The sequence below is a fragment of the Hirundo rustica genome, chromosome 5 (assembly GCF_015227805.2).
Source record: "Hirundo rustica isolate bHirRus1 chromosome 5, bHirRus1.pri.v3, whole genome shotgun sequence".
Lineage (NCBI taxonomy): Eukaryota > Metazoa > Chordata > Aves > Passeriformes > Hirundinidae > Hirundo > Hirundo rustica.
In genome coordinates this window covers 56377368-56397288 of record NC_053454.1, presented here as the reverse complement: position 1 = coordinate 56397288, position 19921 = coordinate 56377368, and the positions used below count along the sequence as shown (strand labels likewise).

The window sequence follows — 19921 nt, the reverse complement described above, 5'->3', positions numbered from 1 at the left end:
GGACTTTTCCACTTCGAAAACACGAACACAACGTCCCTTTAACTGCTGCTGCTGCTTTTACTTGCCCAGTACAAAACCAGAGAACACATGGAGTACCTCTGCTCCTTACTGCTGTTGCTCCTTTCCAGTCCCAACCACTTTTCCAGTTTTCCAGGATAGCGCGGATACACCAGTTTGTCCTGGCTCAGCCCCACCTTCAGCTACCAACAGACCATATCCATGCAGCTCTCCAGCACTGGTCCAGTGTATGTTTTATTCCCATTTATTCCCATTAGGGCAGCTCAGACTGCTGCCTAAACAGCCCCGGACAAAGATTACGCTGCCACAGCGGTTTCTACGGGGAAGAGCCATTTCTTGTTAATGCCTCTCATGTCTGCAGCAGCGTGAAGCTGCTCCACACAGCTCTGTGCCCTGGAAATGGGCAGGGGGAGTGGGATGGGGCTGCCTCTCAGGCAGCTGGCTGCCAGCCATAGGAGAGCAGCCTTTCCTTTGGGGATGCTGTCCGAGGCTTTTTTAAATCCCACTTTAGAAACAGCAGCTTTGATTTGTCAGATGTAAAAGTGGCCTGCAAGAGGGGATGGCAAACTACTTAATTCCACAGCGTTACACAGATTTAGATGTACTTACTTATTTTATGGTATATGAGCACACAACCACCATCTTCTCTGGATATTAAGTGTCAAGCAATGAATCTAGGGGGATCCTTTCACTTTAGTCATGCAATTCATATCACAGTGTGGTTTCAGTTGCACTATGAGACTATTTTGAGTGCTCTGAATATATACAATGCACTCAGCATTAGCCAAAATACCTGATCCAATACTTCAATGAGTTGGTAGCTGCAGAAGTAGATGAAATAGCTAGAAAACCCACAGGGGCATGTCACAAAAGGGATGGACAGCACAGCAATGATTTTGTTATCCTAACACTGAGGTCAGTCCTACAGATTACAAGAAGAAGAACATGCTTGTCATCTAGTTTTGCAATGCTTGGATCTCGGCGCTGAAAATGCTCAGATACCTACCACCAACAGGGTGTTTTCAGTAAATTACATCTTCTAGACTAAAGCTACATTTTTATCCTCAAGCCTGTTAGTTCTCCCCAAACTGGAAGCTAACAAAGCACCAAAGAAAACTTTAAATAGCGACATCTCAGCATTTCCTCTTCCAGATCCAATAATTAATCAGCTGTGCAATCCTGTATCTTGCCTGCTTACAGCCAAGAAGCCCTTCCTGATCCAGAATGTCTGTGGCTGTTAAATGATGGCTTTAGTCATATTAGTTACAGAAAAAGGAACTATTCTTATCCTTATGTAGGTACTCCACCACTGAGAATACTACCATGAACTCTGAAGACAGGCCACCAAAAATAAAGGTCAGGTCCACCCTGTCCTGACCCTGGTTCCTGGCTGTTTAAGTGAACACACTTTCACTAGTTCATAATAAGATGCAAGAGAAACATTGGTTCCATCTGCAATACAGCAGACACAACACAGGCAGACTACAAGAAAAAGGGATAAGCAGCAGGAAGGTTTGTGAGGCTCTCCCACCCCAAAAAAACCCCAAGCTTTTCCAAGCTGGAAGAATTCCCACATGAAAGTCCCCTGCCTGTATTACCTACTTCCTGCCGTCACAATTAAGAAAATTTCCAAATTTCCAGTACTCTCAAAATGTTCAGCACCTGGAACTGGCTGACAAGCACTAAGGCATTTAGATTGCTCACACCGATTTCCTACAGGCTTGACACCCAGCAGAGGCTTGGCCAGGTGTGAGGCCATAGTTTCCAACGCCTGGTTGCAGCAGGGCCTCGTTTGGGTTTGCTGCATCATCAGATAGCTATGGATGCAGAGTGCTACAGCAAGTACCAAGTCACTTCAGCTGTGTAAGTTTCATTTAAACAAGTAAATCACTCTCACTTTCCAAATTTAACAGCAGTAACCACAGGAGAGTATATAACCACAGTAACAGCAGTTAACAACAGAGTGTCCTTAACACAAAATCACCCCACCAATTTCTTACGCAGCACAACACCTACCAAACCTAGTCCCGTGAAACAATGGGCTGAAAGCTTCACCTTGCAGTCTCTTCCCATGCTATAGGTGATACAGTCCCCATTCCAGCCTCCTGCAGTTCAGCTGGCTGATTGGGTTGTTCTGTTTGCTAATAAAGTGCTTCCCAGTATTTACACAGCAGATGGTGGGCCTGCCCCTCTTCATTTTGTCCCTACTTTTGTCTGGGTTTAAGTAAGTGCCACCAGCACCTGCTCTTCTTTTAGATTATACTGTTTTAAGTCACCCCCTGACCTATCACAGTTCTTCACTATCAGCCAGAATTATCAGTTGGTAATTCTGTTAAAGTCTCCAGGCAAGAATTCCAAACAATTCTAAGTGATAACTGCTGTTTTAACAACTATCCTGTGCCAGCACAGTTCAAGGCCACAGGAATCTCTAGTGTCTCCATCCTTCCCTGCTTTAAGGAGGCTTTCTTGGGGGGAAGCAGCTGTGCTCTCATGACAGCGACATGCTTTTATTCCTGATCAGTTGAGCTGAAATAAAAACTAATGTGTCCAAACCTTCTTTCTAGTGTCTCCGTAGAAAAAAGATGATTTATTTTCGAGGGGGAAAAAAAAAAAAAAGTGAGCTGCAAACATCAAAGCAATAATAATCTAGAGTTAACTCCTCATCGATTCTCATCTCACCTAAATCAGCTCATCCAATTTATTGTTGCACGACTGCACTTACTATTATATCTATTTCACATGTGCTGGGAAAAAGAAAGTGGTACAACCACTGCCAAGGGCTTCAGGAGATGAAGGTTTTGCCTTCCTTATCCCAGCTGCTCCTGGCTTCTTTACAACTTTCAGTCAAGAGCTTGCTTTGTACAAAGCTGGTAGCGCTTCAGGTCCCAGTGAAGTGTTTCAGAGCACCAGCAGCAGGGACTGTCTTCCCCCGGCACTTCTGCCCTGCAACTCTGACATTGGTTACAGCACTTTATTCCTTTTCCTCTCAACAACAGAGCAGCTTGTGCTGTCCTCTCTTGCCTCTGCATTCAGGATGTACGAATGCAGAATAAAGCCTCAAAGTCCTTCCAACCTTGTCATTAGAGCCATTCTGCTCTCAGGAAAAACAAACCACCAGGTACTCAAGGGTAAAAAAGAACTTCCACGTGGTGTGGAGCATGGTTGAAGGGACAGACACAACTTTTTCACACAGCTGTGAAAGGACAAAGATGCCCTGTTAAGCTTCCTTCCTTAGTGGTCCTTAAAACTAGGCATCGCATTTATATCGTTATCGGTACATATGGAAATTTCTGCTCAAGGTTCTATGTGCTGCCATTTTTCTGATAAAGGAGTCAGCAGCAACACAGTGGAAATCTGTTTTCCCTTTAACTCAGGACGGAGTGAACAACATCTTTTGATCAAAATGGGACTGAAAGTCATCTTAACACTGTACACACTCCCTCTTCCCAAAACCTCCAGTGACTGGGCTGGCACCAGCAGCCTTGAGAAGGGTCAGTCCCCCCGGTAGCCTGCTCAGTCTGGTCTCTGTTTGCACCAGGCACAAAAGGTGACAGCCTGACAAGTGCATTAAAACTTTAAGCTATCCGAAGGCAGCCAGACAGAAACTTTGTGTACAGACCCTGCAGGGGACCCTTCTTTGATTTAGCTTCCTAAAAATAGGTCTTTAGAGGAGATCGAGGCTTTCAGGGGTTGCTTGTTGCTTTTTTAACCCGTTTTGAAAAGGCTTCCTCATCCATAGGCTTTTTGTTGCTTTCAGCAACTTACAGGTCAAAAAGCAGAAGATGTACTGACAAAAGAAACCTGACCTACATCTTGCCTCACTCTGCTGGGTAACATCGTTCCTATGCATGCTTACATAAGAAAGAGAAATGGTGCACACCAAAGAGGGTTCAGGAATCACAGCCTCTGCCGCCGCCTCTTCAGTAGCTTTTCACCCAGCACTGGTGAATTCCTTTAAAATTTCCCTACCATATTTTCCTCTTTCTGCAAAAAAGCAATTAAGAGTATTTACTGACCTCACAGGGGAGACACGGTATTTCGGTTAATTGTATCTTGTAAAGACTCTAAGAACACCCAGTGAAAGGCTTTATAGGAATGTGAAGTGCGTCATAAACTCAGAAAATGTACAGGCAGAGACACAAAGGTCATACCTGAAGTGAAGTGTGTCAAATAAGTATCCCATTTAAAGAAAAAAAAATGGAATTTAAATAACAACATGCTGTCCCACCGTACCTTAACTGAGATTTTACAGGACACTCATCAGAAAGGCAGTAATTTCACATGCTACTTGGTGAACTAGGAGCAATCTAAATAGATAAGTAAGGTGATTTGCAATCAGTGATAACTGCTAGAAACCACTAGTTATACAAATTGCTTTATTATCTGCTTTAAAAAGACAGAGTGAGGGCCCACACAAGCAGAAACGTCTCTCACTACTACTTATTGCTATTTTTAAGCAAAAGCCTCCTTTCAGTTTTGGTGTTAAAAAAGCAGAAATCAGCTCCTTTCAGTACAGAAGCTGAAAGCTGCCAGTGCCCGGGTTCTTACCGGGTTGAAGGACAGGATCTCCTGAGCTGCAGGGGACAGGCAGACAGGGGCAGGGGATGTGTGCAAGGGCAGGGGACAAGGCTGCTGCTTCCACCACGGCAATCTGCTGGGTTAGCTGTAGATTTTGCCCCTAAGGGATTCCACGCTAAAGCAAGATCCCATGCCTCGACTTAACAACTTGCCAGCTGCCAGCCAGACCAGCCAGCATCACAAGTCAAATCACGGATCAGGGCAAATACCTCAGAGGCCTTGATGTCAAAATTACACAGCAGTGACTGCACCATTTCACACGTACCCACTGCTGCCTCGGGATCCTTTTGCTAAGCAGAAGGACTCAAATGCAGTCAGGACTACAGCTTGACCACCTTGAGAGAGGGAGGGCTGGCAGGTGAGGGTGACCCTCCCAGGAGAGCCTGGGCACTGCGCAGTTGTATTCCTGCTGGAAAGCTGGCCCACAAAATGGTTTTGACGGTTCACTTAGGTGCCCTTAAGGCTACCAAAAGCTTATGCAATTTGTCATCTTCTCTGCCCCAAATCCCCACAGCACTTGTTTCTTTCCACTAAGAGTCCTCTCTATTCCACGTGTGAACCTCAGAGTGTTAGGTCAGGTTTTGTGAGGCTGGGAAGGAGCACAGGAGTAAGGCCGATGCCTTTCTGTTTTGCTGCCCTTCCTGTTTTTCCTGATGAACATCATGCTCTTCAGGGTATTCAAAGCCCCTTATAAAGCAGATAGATCCAGCAGCCTCACATCCTTTCAGGACCAGACAATGACTGCTTAAGGTAAGAACTTGTTTGGTGAAGGATCTCAGCATGTTCTTTCTATTGCTGCACTGCTTCCATTAGCTTCTTCTGCTCTTAGGCAGCTTCCCATCCCTCACCTCTCCCAGCCACAAATACACAGGCTCTGCCACATATCAGGGTACTCCAGGGGAAAGCCAAAACGAGATCTACCTCTCCCAGTCTATCTTCCCATCTTTTGGAGGCAGAAAAAAAGAGAAAGATAAATCCATTTTCATTTGTTCCCCTCAGGATGTCAGTAGTTAAATGCACTGGTTGTGGCTCAAGGTTCGCTCCTGCCAGTGCGATCACAATATGATCTGGGTAAGGTGGGCACCCTGATCTCTGAAGGAACAGCATGTGAGGTACAACTTCCATAGGCTGCAGAAAGGCAGATGATATTGTGATTCAGCACTGAGGTTGCTTGCTGGCACTGTCTCCTCACTATTTTCATGCTGTTTCTGAAAAAAAACCCCAAAACTTCGAGCTTGCTTAAATCTGGCCAAGTGACCTTCTGTCGCTCCGGCGCCTCCTTCTAATGACTGCAAAACTTCCAACCACAGTATTTCTGATTCACTCATATGTGTCCAAAAATCCTACTTACAGGCTTTTGCCAGTGGCAACCAAGATGAAAAAGCTATTTGTGGAACTGAGAAAGACAAGATGATGTAGAAGAGGGAAATACAAAAACCAGAATGTAACCTAATTCCACAAGAATGAATTCTACTTTCAAACCTCCTCAAATTAGGCTTAAATGAAAAAAGTATTTCCTTAGAACACATTTCTCATTTGAAGCAGCCACAATTCTCCTGATTCTGGGTGCCTAAAAAAATATATTGCACACACCACTTTTAATAAGGATAGATTTTTCCAATTTATCTTTGACCATTTATTGCGAACTCCAATCGTACAGCCATTTCTCACATATTTTAAGTCACTCTGGGCCTATATTTTACACCTCCAACCTATCATTTTATTAGTTTTTGTGTCAGTATCACGCAGTAACAGATGTCCAAAGCCACTGACCCTCCTTTTACACTGGAACAAAGACCTCAATGGCAGGCCACAGGAGGACATGGACAAATGGTGCCAAAATACACTATCTTGCCTCTGGTAACAACACCATCAACTGGCTCCCTAACTGTCTGAAGTTTAAAATCCACAGACGAGCACGGTGAATTTTTACTGTTAGAGGAAACATTTTGAGGGTTTGTTCACTTAGTATTGGAAACCTACTGCTTCCTCATTATAAATCCAACACATCTGCAATGGAGATATCCCAGGGGAAGAATAAAGGAAACCAAACGAAGCCTGAAGCAGACTGCAAACAAGGAAGCTGAAACAACTGCTGGATGTTGTTAGCTCTTCCACACATTTTCAGGAAACACTCTTAGCACATAGATAGATGACTATTACCTGTATTTTCCTGCATGAGAATGGTTCAAAGCTGCATTAGGGGACATTCAGACTGGACATTAGGAAGCATTTCTTTACCAAGAGGATGGTTAAACACTAGAATAGGCTTCCTGAACACATGGTTGTTGCCCCAGACTGATGCATTTGGACAGTGCCCTTAATAACATGCTTTAGCTTTTGGTCAAGTGAAGTGGTCAGGCAGTTGGACTGAATGAGCATTTACAGGTCCCTTCCAAATGAAATATTCTATTTCTATTCTATTCTAGCCCATGCTATCTCTAAACATATGATGCTTATTCTTCACAAATATTCTTTGCTGCTTCTAGCTGCCCCATTTTTATTTAGGGCTAAGTGTAAAATGTCAGTTCAGGTATTCTCTGACACCTTTCTCATCCACAGAAACTGGACTTTTTTAGTTTTATGTACAAGGCTCCCTCTTTACCCTGCTGCCAGATGGGCTGAAAAGGGCACTTTTAGTCCAGGATCTTGCTGGAGGATGGTTTCAGAGGCATCACAGACAGAGCAGCTCTTGCAACAACCTAGATGACCCCAGTGTGTTCCTGGTCATTATGAAGGTCTGACACTTACTTTCATCACTAAATAAAAAACCTCTGCATTATTCACAAAATCTGTTGCCAAGAGAAGGTTCTAATTGCTCATCTGCCAGCAGAAATGAACACTGAGAACTTGCAACTTTTTACATGTGTGGTATTAGCACATTTTATAACTTTATCTTGGAAGAAGAGGAAGCTGCAGTCTATGGATAATGTTCAGGTTAAGTACTTCAGTAATCTGCTACCATCTGACATTCACAGACAAAAAAGTCAATGACTTCATTTAATGATTAAAATGAGTTTGGTTTTGTATCAGACTTGGCTTAAGAAGGATAAGCTTGATTCATTAGAAAATGATGTTTAATTTATAAGCCACTTCTACTTGAATTAGCTAACAAAGACCAGGGAAAAAAAACCTCAAAAAACCTCAGAAAGCTGTTTCAAAACAGATGAGATAACTGCAATTTATTGTGCTGCATTTAGAGGACATGAGAGTGATTCTGACACCTGCTCATCTCTAGCCATAGCTCAGAAACCAGTATTTCTCCAAATGGACATTTAAATGACAACGTCAGTCTGGACTTTACAGTTAGCTTTTAAGCTGCATTGCTTGTATTTATGGCCTGCCAGAGATATCAGGTGCAGAGCTTATGTACAATCCATCACTTCCCAACTGGTACAATAAAGCCAGAAAGATACTTCACCTCCTATCAAATGGGATTTCTGGCCCGTCTCAGAACCTGCACAGACACTGAAGTACAAGTGTAACCCCATGAAGAAAAGAGAAGCCCAGAGGCAGCAGCAGGTCACCCTGCAGAGCAGAGGAAGGGAGCTCTACAATATCCATGAGCAGCTCCACAACCAGGGTGCTACAAAACACCCTCAGGGCCACCTTCTCCTGTGCTCAGGGCATGACGCGTGACCGGCAGCACAGCATCTCACCCACTGACCTAATTAAAAGGCTTAAGGGTGTGAAAGAAGAGAAAAGAGGGGGTTTATATCCAAGTATTTTGTAAACACATACTCACTTCTCAGTGCTCAGAAGCGTAGCAACTCCCTTGCCCTTACCTCTCATATTGGCACTACCAAACACCAACTGAACTGCTGCTACTTTGAGCTGCCCTCAAGCAGGGTAGTGGGCAGCATCTGTAGGTGGCTGAGAAGAACTGCAGTACTCCTGAGGTAATGGAGTTTGCCTTTTGAGGGTCACGTTGTCTTTCCAATACAGAGGAACCAGAGTGTCGAAGTTAGACAATGCAGGCAGTCACACAGAGTGTCCCCTGTGCCAGGCTGATTTCCAGACACACTAAAAGGCACTTCCAGCACTCACCTAAAAGGCATCAGGACTGTATTGTGCACAAGTATCCTCTGTGCACACACAAACACTGAAACATGCCAGTGAGTGTTTCTAGAAGGGCGTTGTGTGGTACCTACCCTTGAAACACTCAGGATAAAAGGACAAGTAGATGGGAAGACACAACACTGATTAAGAAATATCCAGTCAGCCTTTCCAGTAGTTTGGTAAAATTTGTGCATTTGATCACCATAAGCAAACACAGAGCTTTCATCTACACTGACATGTACAGCACGTCCCAGAGAAGTCATCCACCTCTACTATTTGCCAGAAGAAAACCCAACTAATTAATCTTAATTACTCTGAAAGCATAACAAGTTCTACACCAGGCAGTCTCAGTTTACTGAATTCAGGCCATGGAGTAACTGACTTTTCATTCTACTTGCCTTTGTTTTAGTAACTAGTGCTGAAACTGGCAACTGGTGCTGCAGACTATTTCTGGAGGATAACAATCTGGATTGGCTATAACCAGTGAGAACAAAACAGGATATTTAATTTTAAATTTTTGAATTTTTCTTTTTTTAGACAAGCACCAAAACATCAACTATTCCATCTCACGTGAGCATGACTGATTATTAGCTGATTATATGAACTCAGTAATACAAAAGTAAGCTAACACGTGCTACAGCTACTCTGCTTGCACCACCTGCACTGTTAATATACAAATGCACAGATCTAGCAGGAGTACACTAAAAACCCCATTATGGAAGTGCCACTTCTCCTATCTTTTCAAATGTAACTTAAGCACAGCTAGGGCAGAGAATGCGACCACACCAGCAGAGAGTAGTTTGGTAATACGCATTTCTAGTACACGGAGAAGGCTGCCACAGCAGCTCAGCATGCTGAAAGCCTAGCAGGATCCCTGAACACAAAGTTCATGGGAATTCAGCAGTTCCCCTTCCTTGTTTTTCCTACCAAGTAACTCAAGGGAGGCAGCACATCGTACTATTTTAAGACGATGGTATCATTAAGGGCGAAACACATGTAGTTATTTTAAAACGCAGCAATGCGGCTAAACAGCATCAACGCTCACTCCGAAGGCTGGGTCTGACTCCGAAGCCAGGAATTCGCAAGCCGAGTTGAAACAAAAGGGTGCAAACGCGAGACAGCAAAGCACTGCCCCGCTCCCCACGGCACTCGACACACGCACAACTTTCGCTGCCGAGCCCAGCTGCCGCTCCAGCACCGCTTCCCCGGCAGGCCGGGATCCTCGTTCTTAAGGCACGCTGGCAGAGGCGGTGAGACGGCACCAGCTCTCGGAAGCGGGCAGGAGGCGGGCGGGATGCAGCCGGGACCCGCAGGCACTGCTGCCGTCCGTGCGGGCCGGGAGCGCCGCGGAGCCTCCCCGCGCTCACCTGGCAGCGGCGGCCGAGCCCGGGCAGCCGCGGCCGGGCGCTCCCTGCCCGCCCGCCGGCGCCCGTCCCGCCGTGACTCCACCGCCCAGGAATGGCGACCACCGCGCCCAGGAGCGGCACCCGAACCCCCCGGGACCGGCTGCCCGCGCCGGGGACAGACCTGCGGGGAGCGCCGCGGCCGAGGCGGGGTCCGGCGGGCCGGGGCGCAGCGGCGCTGGGGCCGGGGGCCGCTGGCACTCGGGCACGGCCCGGGCACCGCTCCGGCCGCTCGGACAGACCTCCGGCCGAGCGTCCTGCGCCTGCCGCGGCTCCTGCTCGCTCCCGGCTACTCACCCAGGCACTGCCACGGCGGGGCTTCCACCGGAGCACGACGCCTTCCGCTCGGGAAACTTATCTCTCTCCCGCTACTGCCATTTGCTAACTTGCCTAAAGATCCTGCAAAATCCCAGAAAAGGCTAGGAAACGAGAGGAGACGACTTAAAAGCTGACGGTCGGGACAGGAATTTATGGAATGAAATCTTTAAGGGCAGGAGCAGATAGAGCCAGCCAGCTAACGCTTTCATGCCCTGACTCTGGCCAGCAGCTTCATTTCGTGGGCAGACCAAGGCTTAGGAGATGATTTAAAATACCTGCTGCCGGCGTGTTCCTCTGTGCATCAGCCGGAGTCCCCGGCGTAGCCAGCACGCTGCCGTGCCTCGTCCTTCTGCCTTTTCCAGCAGACCCCTCACGATCACAGTGTCACGGTTCCCCAGGCCTTACAATCAAGCAGTTTGTTGTAAGGGAACTAAAAATAGCACTGAATTTTTCACTGGAGCACTTGCTTGAGTGAAGATAGTGCCAGTCAGCCCATGCATTAAGTGAGCCGTACAGACCTCTAATACGGCACAGATCCCCTTGGAAACACGGCCATTGACTTTTTTCAAAATATGGGGTTTTCTTTTTTTGTTTTGAAAGACAGCACAAAGTAAATCCTCTTTCTGACCACTAAAAGACGAACTGAGTGGGGTTGTTTTAAGAATATCCTCGGGAAAGAGTGAGTCACTTAAGCTGCTTTTATGATAAAAGATCCCTGGAGGAAGTATATCTCCTTAGTCTCTGAGCTGTTCAGAGATCCATATGTCCCCCTGCAAATCAAAGTTTCACACTGTTAGGTTTTCCAGCTTTGTTTGTTTGTAATTGTATGAGCACCTGCTTCCGCTGTGGAATTAGGGCTAGTATGGGAAACAGAGCAGGATTTTATCCTGGCTAACACCTCAAGAGGATCACTGACAGAAGCATATGCCCTGAGGGGCACTGAATAAGGTCTGCAAAAAAGTCTACGAAATGGCCCACAAAGAGAGTTTACAGCACAGGCTGACAAGTCCAGAAAAAAATTCTCAGGAGTAATTATTTTTTGCAAAGCTTTTCCTGGCTGTGTCCTGAAAAAAATCACCAAAGACCGAAGTTGCAGAAGACGTCATTCAACACAAAGATGCCAGAGCTGCTGCCAATATCTCAGCTGGGATGCCAGATGCAGATCTGAATGTAAAACTTCCAGTCTGTGGATGCCAGCCTCACACATGTTCAAGAAATGGGAAGGGGCAGGTGATGGCTGGCAGCAGCCACTTGTGGCATTCTAAAAGGCTGGTAAAGCCACAGTGATCCTACTCGTAGTTGCTCCAGCTGAAAATTGCCTGACAACAAGCCAGGACGCCTGAACCACAAGAAGTGAAATCTTATTAAGATAGATATATTTCAAAGGAATATTTTAGGATAGAAGTAAACACTAAAAATAGTGTTTGGGTATATCAGGAGAAAGACACTGGGTTATTTCACCTTCACAGGAAGAAGCTGAAAAGACCGTTAATGTAAAATTGTCTCCCATACTTGTTTCCCCTCATAAGCCTTTGAGCCTTCCTTGAATTTTATTTGTTCTGCAGCAGAATTGCAATATTTTTGCCCTGGTGAAAGGGCTGGCAAATTCCTTCTATTCCTTTCCAGTGCTGACCAAACATGCTGGAAGGCATCACATAACATCTACGCAGCAGCAGAGGTAGCCACAAACATAACAGCGTCTTCGTTCCTGCTCCACTCCCCAGCTATTATTTATAGAGAGAAAGAGCAGTAACGGAGCACAACGTTCTCACTAATTTAGTCTCACTTCACCATCTGTTACTTCCCATGAGTTGATCCTAATGAGAAACTACTTCAAGACACATTTGAGGACCAGCTGCACCCAGTGAAGTCACCACAGGAGAGAAATATTCCCCTCCTAATACATCATATTCCAATGCTACAAAGCAGCTCCTTCCCTACCAAAATCCATGGGAACATTGCTGCCAATATGAACACAGACCTAGGTCACAGCCTCTTGCAGTCATGTTGAGCAAGTATCACACTCAACATTGTTTTTCTGAGTAATTCACAATTCTACCCAGTTAGAAGGGCAATGAGAGAGCTACAGACATCATCTGTCCCTGTGGTCTGAGCAGTCTGCTTTATGCAGCTGCTTCTCCTCCAGTGAGTTCATGGAATGATCACAGAAATTGGAATCTCCCCAGGAGTTAACACGTGACCATTACCCCTCACCTTTTCCATGCGACTCCTTGTAAAAAGGAGTCTCCATCTTTGTAGGCACCCTTTAAATACTGGAACATGGTGATATAAGGCCTCCCTTAAGGCTTCTTCCTCAGTGCTGAACAAACCCAGCTCTCTCAGCCTTTCCTCACATGGCAGCCTTCCCAGTCCTTTGATCATCTTTGTGGCCGGTCTCTGGACCCCCTTTAGCTTGTCTGCATATTGTTGTATTGTGGGGACCAAAACTGGACACAATATTCCAGGTGTGGCCTGACAAGCAGTGAGTAGAACCGGATAATAATCCTTTATCTCTGCTGGTGGTGCTGGTTTATCCCATTATCCTGTTGGATCCGTGTCACAGCAGCACTGTTTGCTCATATTGAGCTTGTTGTCCACCAGGACCCCTAGGGCTCTTTCCACAGAGCTGCTTCCCACCAGGCAGATCACACACAGCCTGTGCTGCACCCCTGGATTATGTTTTTTCTGAGGTGAAAGACCTCACACTGGGCCTTGTTGAGTTTCATAAGGTTCAGGTAGCCCACTCTTCCAGCCTATCCAGGTCTTCCTGTAGGGTGGGTTTCCTTTCTGAAGCGTCCCCTTCCCCACTCCGTTTGGAATCATTGGCAACCCTCATCAGGGTGACTTGGTCCCATCATCCAGATCACCTGTGAGGACATTAGGCAGTGTTGGGCCCAATATCGATCCCTGCTGGACCCCACTTGTGACAGCCTGAAGAGGAGCTGTTTACCAGCACCTCCTGGGCGCTTCCTGCCAGCCAGTTCCCCACCCACTGCAAGGATCACTCGTCCAGACCATAATGTGTCTGTTTGTCCAGGAGGAGGCTGTGGGAAGCCATGTGGAAATCCCTGCAGAAATCCAGGCAAACAACGTCCGCTGCCTGCCCCACCCGGTCCGAGCAGTTCCTTTGCCACAGAAGGTGATCAGCTCTGTCAACCACAACTTTCCCTTGGTGAATCCATCCTGGCTTTTCCCAATCCCCTGCTTCATGTATCTTGTGACAACTCCTAGGAGGATTCCTTTGGTAACTTTCCCAGGAACTCAGGTATCACTGATGGGCCTGTAATTTCTTGGATCCTCCCTTAAGCCCTTCTTGCAGATCCAGGTGAGTTTAGCTGCCTTGTAGCCTTCTCTGATGTGCCATGATCTCCATGACTTCTCAAAGATTAAAGAGAGCAGACTCACAGTGAAACCATCCAGCTCTTTCACGCCCTCAAATGGATATTCAAGGCCAACTGATCTGCAGGGTCAAGCTCCTGAAACAGCTCACACACCAACTTTTCCTTCCTTGCCAGCAGTGGGTTTGTGCACCAATCTGGACTGTTGCTCCCAAAGCCTAGGACCCAGCAGTGCTAGTGAGATGGAGGTGAAGAGAGTGTTGAGAACTTCTCAATGTTGTTGGTGACTAATTCCCCTCTCCTGTTTAACCAGTTTAGCCAGTGATGTAAGTATTCAACAGTCAGCCACTCTCCAAAGAGTCAGATGTTGGCTGACGCCATGCATGGAAAGACGAATGGAAATACTGGACCACAGCTGCCAAGATTTAGAGTTCACTACTAAACTCGCAACGAGATTGCTACTGCCAAGGCCCTGCAGACAGCTGAACCACATCACAGCAACTATGCACCATTTCTCATTTGAATTGCTGATGTTAAACCTCTCTGTCCTCCTGAGAAAATTACTTCTGAACATCCTAAATCAGAGTATGGTGGTCCCATATAGTGGTGGGAGAGACTACAAGATGAATTTGGTTGGAAGCCAACCTGTGAGACTACTCCATATTTTGGTCAAAAGCACATGAGCAAGAACGATGCCTGGAAAACAGCAGTTGTATTTTAACTGTTTGAAACAAAATTCCAAGGCTTTGTGCTGTAGGATTCCTTATTACAAATCAGGCTTAGATTTAATCCTCTCTGTTACTGTACCTAAATGAATCAGCTGGGCTTGGGAGTGCACTGAAGAAACCCAGGAAAAAGTTGTGCCACAAGCCTGCAGAGTTCCTGGGTCCGCTTGCTGATCCCCCAGGGCTCAGAGCAGAGTCTGAATGCACTGATCAGCGATCACTTTCTAGATAAGTCACTGCTCCCAGTAAAAATTATGACAGAAATATCCCCCTACCTTTCCTATAGTTCATTAAAAAGTCAAGAAATCTCCTTCTGTTGGCTTTGTTGCCTCACACTTCTGTTCTCTGTGGCAGCAGGGGATATTTAGAGCAGTATTTTGTAAACAGCACGTGTTCCAGTGGCTGGCGCAGCACTGGCCACAGCACTGTGGGGCTGCGTTCCTCAAATTTTTGGACATTGGTGGACACCAAGCAGGGAGCAGCTGTGTGTGTAGGTGGGCAGGGAACAAGGGGAGGGACAGCAAGATGGGAAACACAGCAACTTTGCAGCCTGCAAACGTCATGGTCCTGACTACAGCTCCCTGAATCCAGACTGTTCAACAAGTTTTCCATTCGTGCCAGCTGGCAGAGATGAGGGAAACTGTTTTGCCAGACATTTCACTTTCTTCCCAAGTACCACCACCAGCAATAAATTAAATTTCTTAACTGACAAAACCAACTGCTTAATGATTTCTGCTCTGCCTCTAAGGTTTGGGATCTGCCACTTAAAAGTATCTGCTTTGTATCCCAATGCTTCACCGTAAAGCTTCTTCCTTATTCCTGGGGAGACTGCAACTTTGCACACTGGGATAGTTTTTAATACTTCATGTGACTTCAGAACAAAATCTTTTTCTTCACAGTGCATGCTTAAATGGGATTTGAGCCTCCTCTTCACTTTTAGTACTTTATGGCAGGAATATTTTCAGAGGTGCCAACTGGGCTACACCCATGCAAAATGGGAGTAACACCCAGAAATGTGAATCAAGGATCATAGGCTAATGTAAATTTAGCTGTTGAGCATATCCCCTGTGTTTTATGACACGCATTTAACAATATGACTACAAATATATTAAGGAAGGAGGTATGGAGGAAGACAGCTATGCAGTGTGGGAACTTGCAGAACAGTACAAGGGCAATCTTTGAAGTGCCCATAAATCCCCAGCTGCTTAGGGAATTCAGTGTGACAAGAACACTTTGGGGTTCTTTGTTAAAAGCGCCTAGAAAATGTGAGGATGTCCAGATTCGGATGCCCAAATCTTATCAGCTGCCCTTTTATTTTATCTGTCCTCCACTTTATCAGCAAGTCTCTTGCTGTCAATAAAATAATCTCTGCTGAAAGCAAAGCTGTCAGCTTGTCCCTCAACATTACTAAAGGCAGCATTACAGTGATAGGCATTACTAAGCATTCCTACGAGAAGCTGAACTGTCCTTTCAGTTACCCTGCTGGATAAAATTGCTGTACACATTTCATGGATGGGTGAAAAGTCAGTCACACACACAACTGTAACAGCAAAGAGGATGTTACAATCACAGAAATTATTTCCTCTGTGATACAGATGCAGCATGCGGTTTTGCATATTCCAACACAAGAATAAATCTTCCAGAGCGCTTTTTTCCATTTCCTCCCAACTTCACTGCAGTCCAAATACAGTTCAGCTGATATGTAGGAAATGAGTCTTTCTCCATATGTTTGTGTATTTGGGCTTTGAATTGGTTATATTTGTGCAGCCCTCAGGGATGTCCAAATAACTCTAAATATCCTGCTGAGATCTTCTCATGGAAGCTTCTGTCAGCTGTACCATGCAGAGGGCTCTCAGCTGCACACTATTTAACTTGCCCAATTACATTTTTGGCTGCTGTTCTGCCTTGCAGCTTAGAGAAACCCTCTCCAAGAGCTAGGTCACGAGAAAAAAAATGCCAAAATACACTATTTTTCAAAGAACTTACTCCTAAGGGGAATGGGAGATAGGAGAAACATTATAGCAGGTCTGAAAGAAAACATCAGAAAAAAAAAATTACTGTGAAATAGTAATCCATAAGGACAACATCTTTTCTATCTTCCCCTTATATCTGGCTGTTACATTTGGAATGAACAGGTTCATAAACACAGATGCATCCACAAATTGCCCTTCAGATAGTAATTCCCTTTCAGTTTTGATGCTGGAAAAGTATGGTGTTTGTGTGATGCATCTGCCTGCCTGACATAAGCAAACACCAGCTGTTATTTCCTTAGTTTACAAAAAGAAGGAGTAAATAAAAATTTATTAATTAAACACGGAATTCAGAAAGCTCAGATGTGGATTCAAAACTTATTACACAATCATGTCAACTTCCAGTCAAGGAGAGCACATGGGACCTGTCTCTCCCTCTGGATCACAGTGAAATGCTGGTGACAGCAACATCGTCTCAAATCCAGAGAGGAAGTCAAAAAATAAGCAGAGGTTCTGAAGGTGAACATGGTTTTGAGGTCTGACCTCAAAACACCCCTCATGGAACACAACCTTCCATATAAGCCAGAAAAGCACATTATTTGCTCTTACATGGCAAACAGAACTTTGTTTCTGGGTTTGTTTCCCAGCAATTTTTCCAACAGCTCAGTGACACGTGCACCAGGGTGGTACAGTTCATCTGCAATATCAGTTATGAATCCAGCTCTTTAAAGCTGTTCCCTCCTGGGTCATGAGTTCAAACACAGCCTCAGTCTGAGCTGATTGAAAACTTGCCATAGCCTGACACTCATAAATCAGCTCCAATGAAATGAGACACTGGCTTCACTGCCATGGCTGCTGGAGAAGCATCACAATAAAAATGACTGTAATCAATAGCACCTCTGATAACCAGCTCAATAAAAGAGACTTTGTCTTTATAGATCATCTGTGAGACCTTCAAAGATACTACAAAGAACCCGACTTACAGCTAATTTATAAAATATTAATAATAGACAAATCACACATATGGTCTCCAGTAGATTTGATTCTATGAGAGACCTGTCTCATCCTGTGTAACTTGGGCTCTGTCAGGAGATCACTGTTCCTTTCCATAAGCTTATATTTATTCCAAAGGTCCTGGGAGAGGTTAGCAAGGACAGGGCAAGAAATAACTGTGCACAACCATTTCACAACTTACACCCAGAGAGGCACATCAGCTACAACTTGGCAGCTTGGATCAGTAGATTCTTCCAGAAACACAGACTCAACAGCAAGCTGGAAGGTAAAGATAAGTTTCTGTGCTTTGCATTGCTCTAACTCAGAAAGGGTCAAGGGAAAACACAGGAAGAAGGCAGAAATCTTGCTTCTGCCCACAGAGGCTTTTGTGCAGTTCATAAGCTGGGACAAAAGAAGAGTAGTGAAAACTCATTTTCCATATCCCACACAGGTAAGTCCTAAAACAATAAATGTCTACTAGGTATAACTGTTGTCTTCCAGGGACCAAGACAAGAGAATAGTATTTTCTATGACTAATGCTAATAAAATATATTTGAGAAGGCAGCTACATAAACAGATTATTCCTCTAGGCCGCACTAAGCAAGTAAGTATCTCTATCCCTTTTCACAAATTGCAAAATGAATGTATAGTAGAATCACAGAGTGGCTTGGAAGGGACCTTAAAGACCATCTAGTTCCAATTCCCCAGCCATGAGCAGAGACACCTCTCATGAAACCATGTAGCTCAGAGTGGTATCTCTCCTGTGGACTTGCTCCTGTGCCAGGGATCAAAGAGCTGTATACATAATGGGGCAACAGTGAAATATCTAAAACAGATCTGAGAGAAGCAGCTCCAGGAACAGATATGTAATGTATTTGTTCCCTATTTGTTGCCACTACCCAGTCCATCACTAACAAGGCTAAAAAAAAATTACTTGCTTTGCCCAGGGTAGAGGTGTCCTCAGCAGACACCCCCCACACTCCGAAGGGGTAGCAGAGTATAGCCGTGAGCTTATTTCCAATTTGGCTTGCTCAGCTGTAGTACGGAGTGGGCATCCCTGAGGAATCCTGGAATCTACCACCCCAAACAGCCTCCTACCTGAGCAGCCCATTTTTGCTGGCTGTTGGAGCTGAGCTGTCACACTCACTGCAGAACTTTTGGCAGCTATTAAAAAACCCTTAATTTCTTGGTCAGTCCAGGCTAGAGAAGAAACAAGTCATGAGTATCTTCCAAAGGGCAGGATCAAAACGTGCTGAGAGCAGAGCCCTGTCAGAAAACATCTAGGCTTGCTGCCAGCACTTCATGAAGGATCTATTTTACACCCAGACAGAGGCTTGGGGATAGATTCACTGCTCCAGTGATATTTATGAGCTTTGACAGGGCTCATTAGAGCATTCCCCCAAGCCGTGCTCCCCTGACCTATGCAGCAGGTTCACTGCAACCCTGATGCCTGTGGACAGGAACACAAGATGCAGTTTTGCCTCATCCTCTGGGAAACAAGAACATGACTTTTTAGACTGTAATCACTACCTCTATACCAATCCAATATAGTTCCATGATCTTACACCATTTCAATGAACTTTCCCTTATATTTCCTACAATTGCACACTTTTCAAAGGAGATAAAGCACAGTTGGTTTTCCCTTTACAAACACATCATCCTTAGGGAGCACTAAGAAATTAAACACTCTGAAGCATGCTACATCCCAAATGCATCTGTGTTAATTACAAGCACGTTGGGATCTAAGATCATGAGGAACTAAGCCAAATCAACCCCAGCTCTGTAAAGCAGGACCATTCTCCCCAAGTGAAACACCTGCACACAGACAATCCTTGGCTAAGGTATTCTACAGGCATCTATATACTGCACAATGCCACGCCAGGAGTCACAACTGTTCAGGAACATTTGGAAGCAGCCACTAGTATTTACTGAAGGATAAATAATCAAAATGTTTCCAACCAGTACAGTTGTACAGCAGCAACCTTCAGACACACTGTGACGCACAGGATATGTGATGTTCTGCAAAAATCCTTTAAATAACTTCAAGTGGAATAAGAGGACTTCAAAAGCATACAGGAATTTCTCATTAATACTACAAATGCAGCATGTTCCAAACTGCAGATGTGCATTCACTATTAGAAGCATAAATATCCCATATTTTGTGTATCCTTCTCCCTGTTCCTTGGCTTTATACCTGCATCTCATAGCACAACTTCTTTGTTTGATGCCCACATTGATTTCCCTTCAAAGCCTATCCAGACAAAATGTGTACACAGGTACGGTATTTCAGCCAGACTAACAGCACTTACAAACCCCTGATGTCCTTCCCCATACTAAATGAGCTACAATCTGACATCATCAGGATTTACAAAGACACCATAGCACCATGTCATAGCTGACATCCTTCCTTCAAACAGCGATTACACAAAAACAGATGAAAAACAGCGCAAGTCATGGGCATTTGTCGGGAAGCTTGTTGCCTCTTGGATAAAAGGTGGCCTAACTGGTCAAAGACAACC

General features: G+C 45.2%; 1 protein-coding gene across 11 annotated transcripts in view; it reads right to left on the bottom strand.

Moving 5' to 3' along the window:
- The window catches only part of ARHGAP24 (Rho GTPase activating protein 24), a 259095-nt gene that overhangs the window by 59923 nt on the left and 179251 nt on the right, over positions 1 to 19921 (bottom strand). The window contains exon 1 of one of the 11 annotated variants that reach the window (XM_040064720.2): positions 10652 to 10796. The exons of 9 other annotated variants lie outside the window; for them this stretch is intronic. The gene's annotated coding sequence lies outside the window, so the exon portion shown is untranslated. Of the gene's footprint in view, positions 1 to 10355; positions 10516 to 10651; positions 10797 to 19921 lie in introns of those variants that run through there. One more of the 11 variants, XM_040064722.2, reaches the window with a different exon arrangement.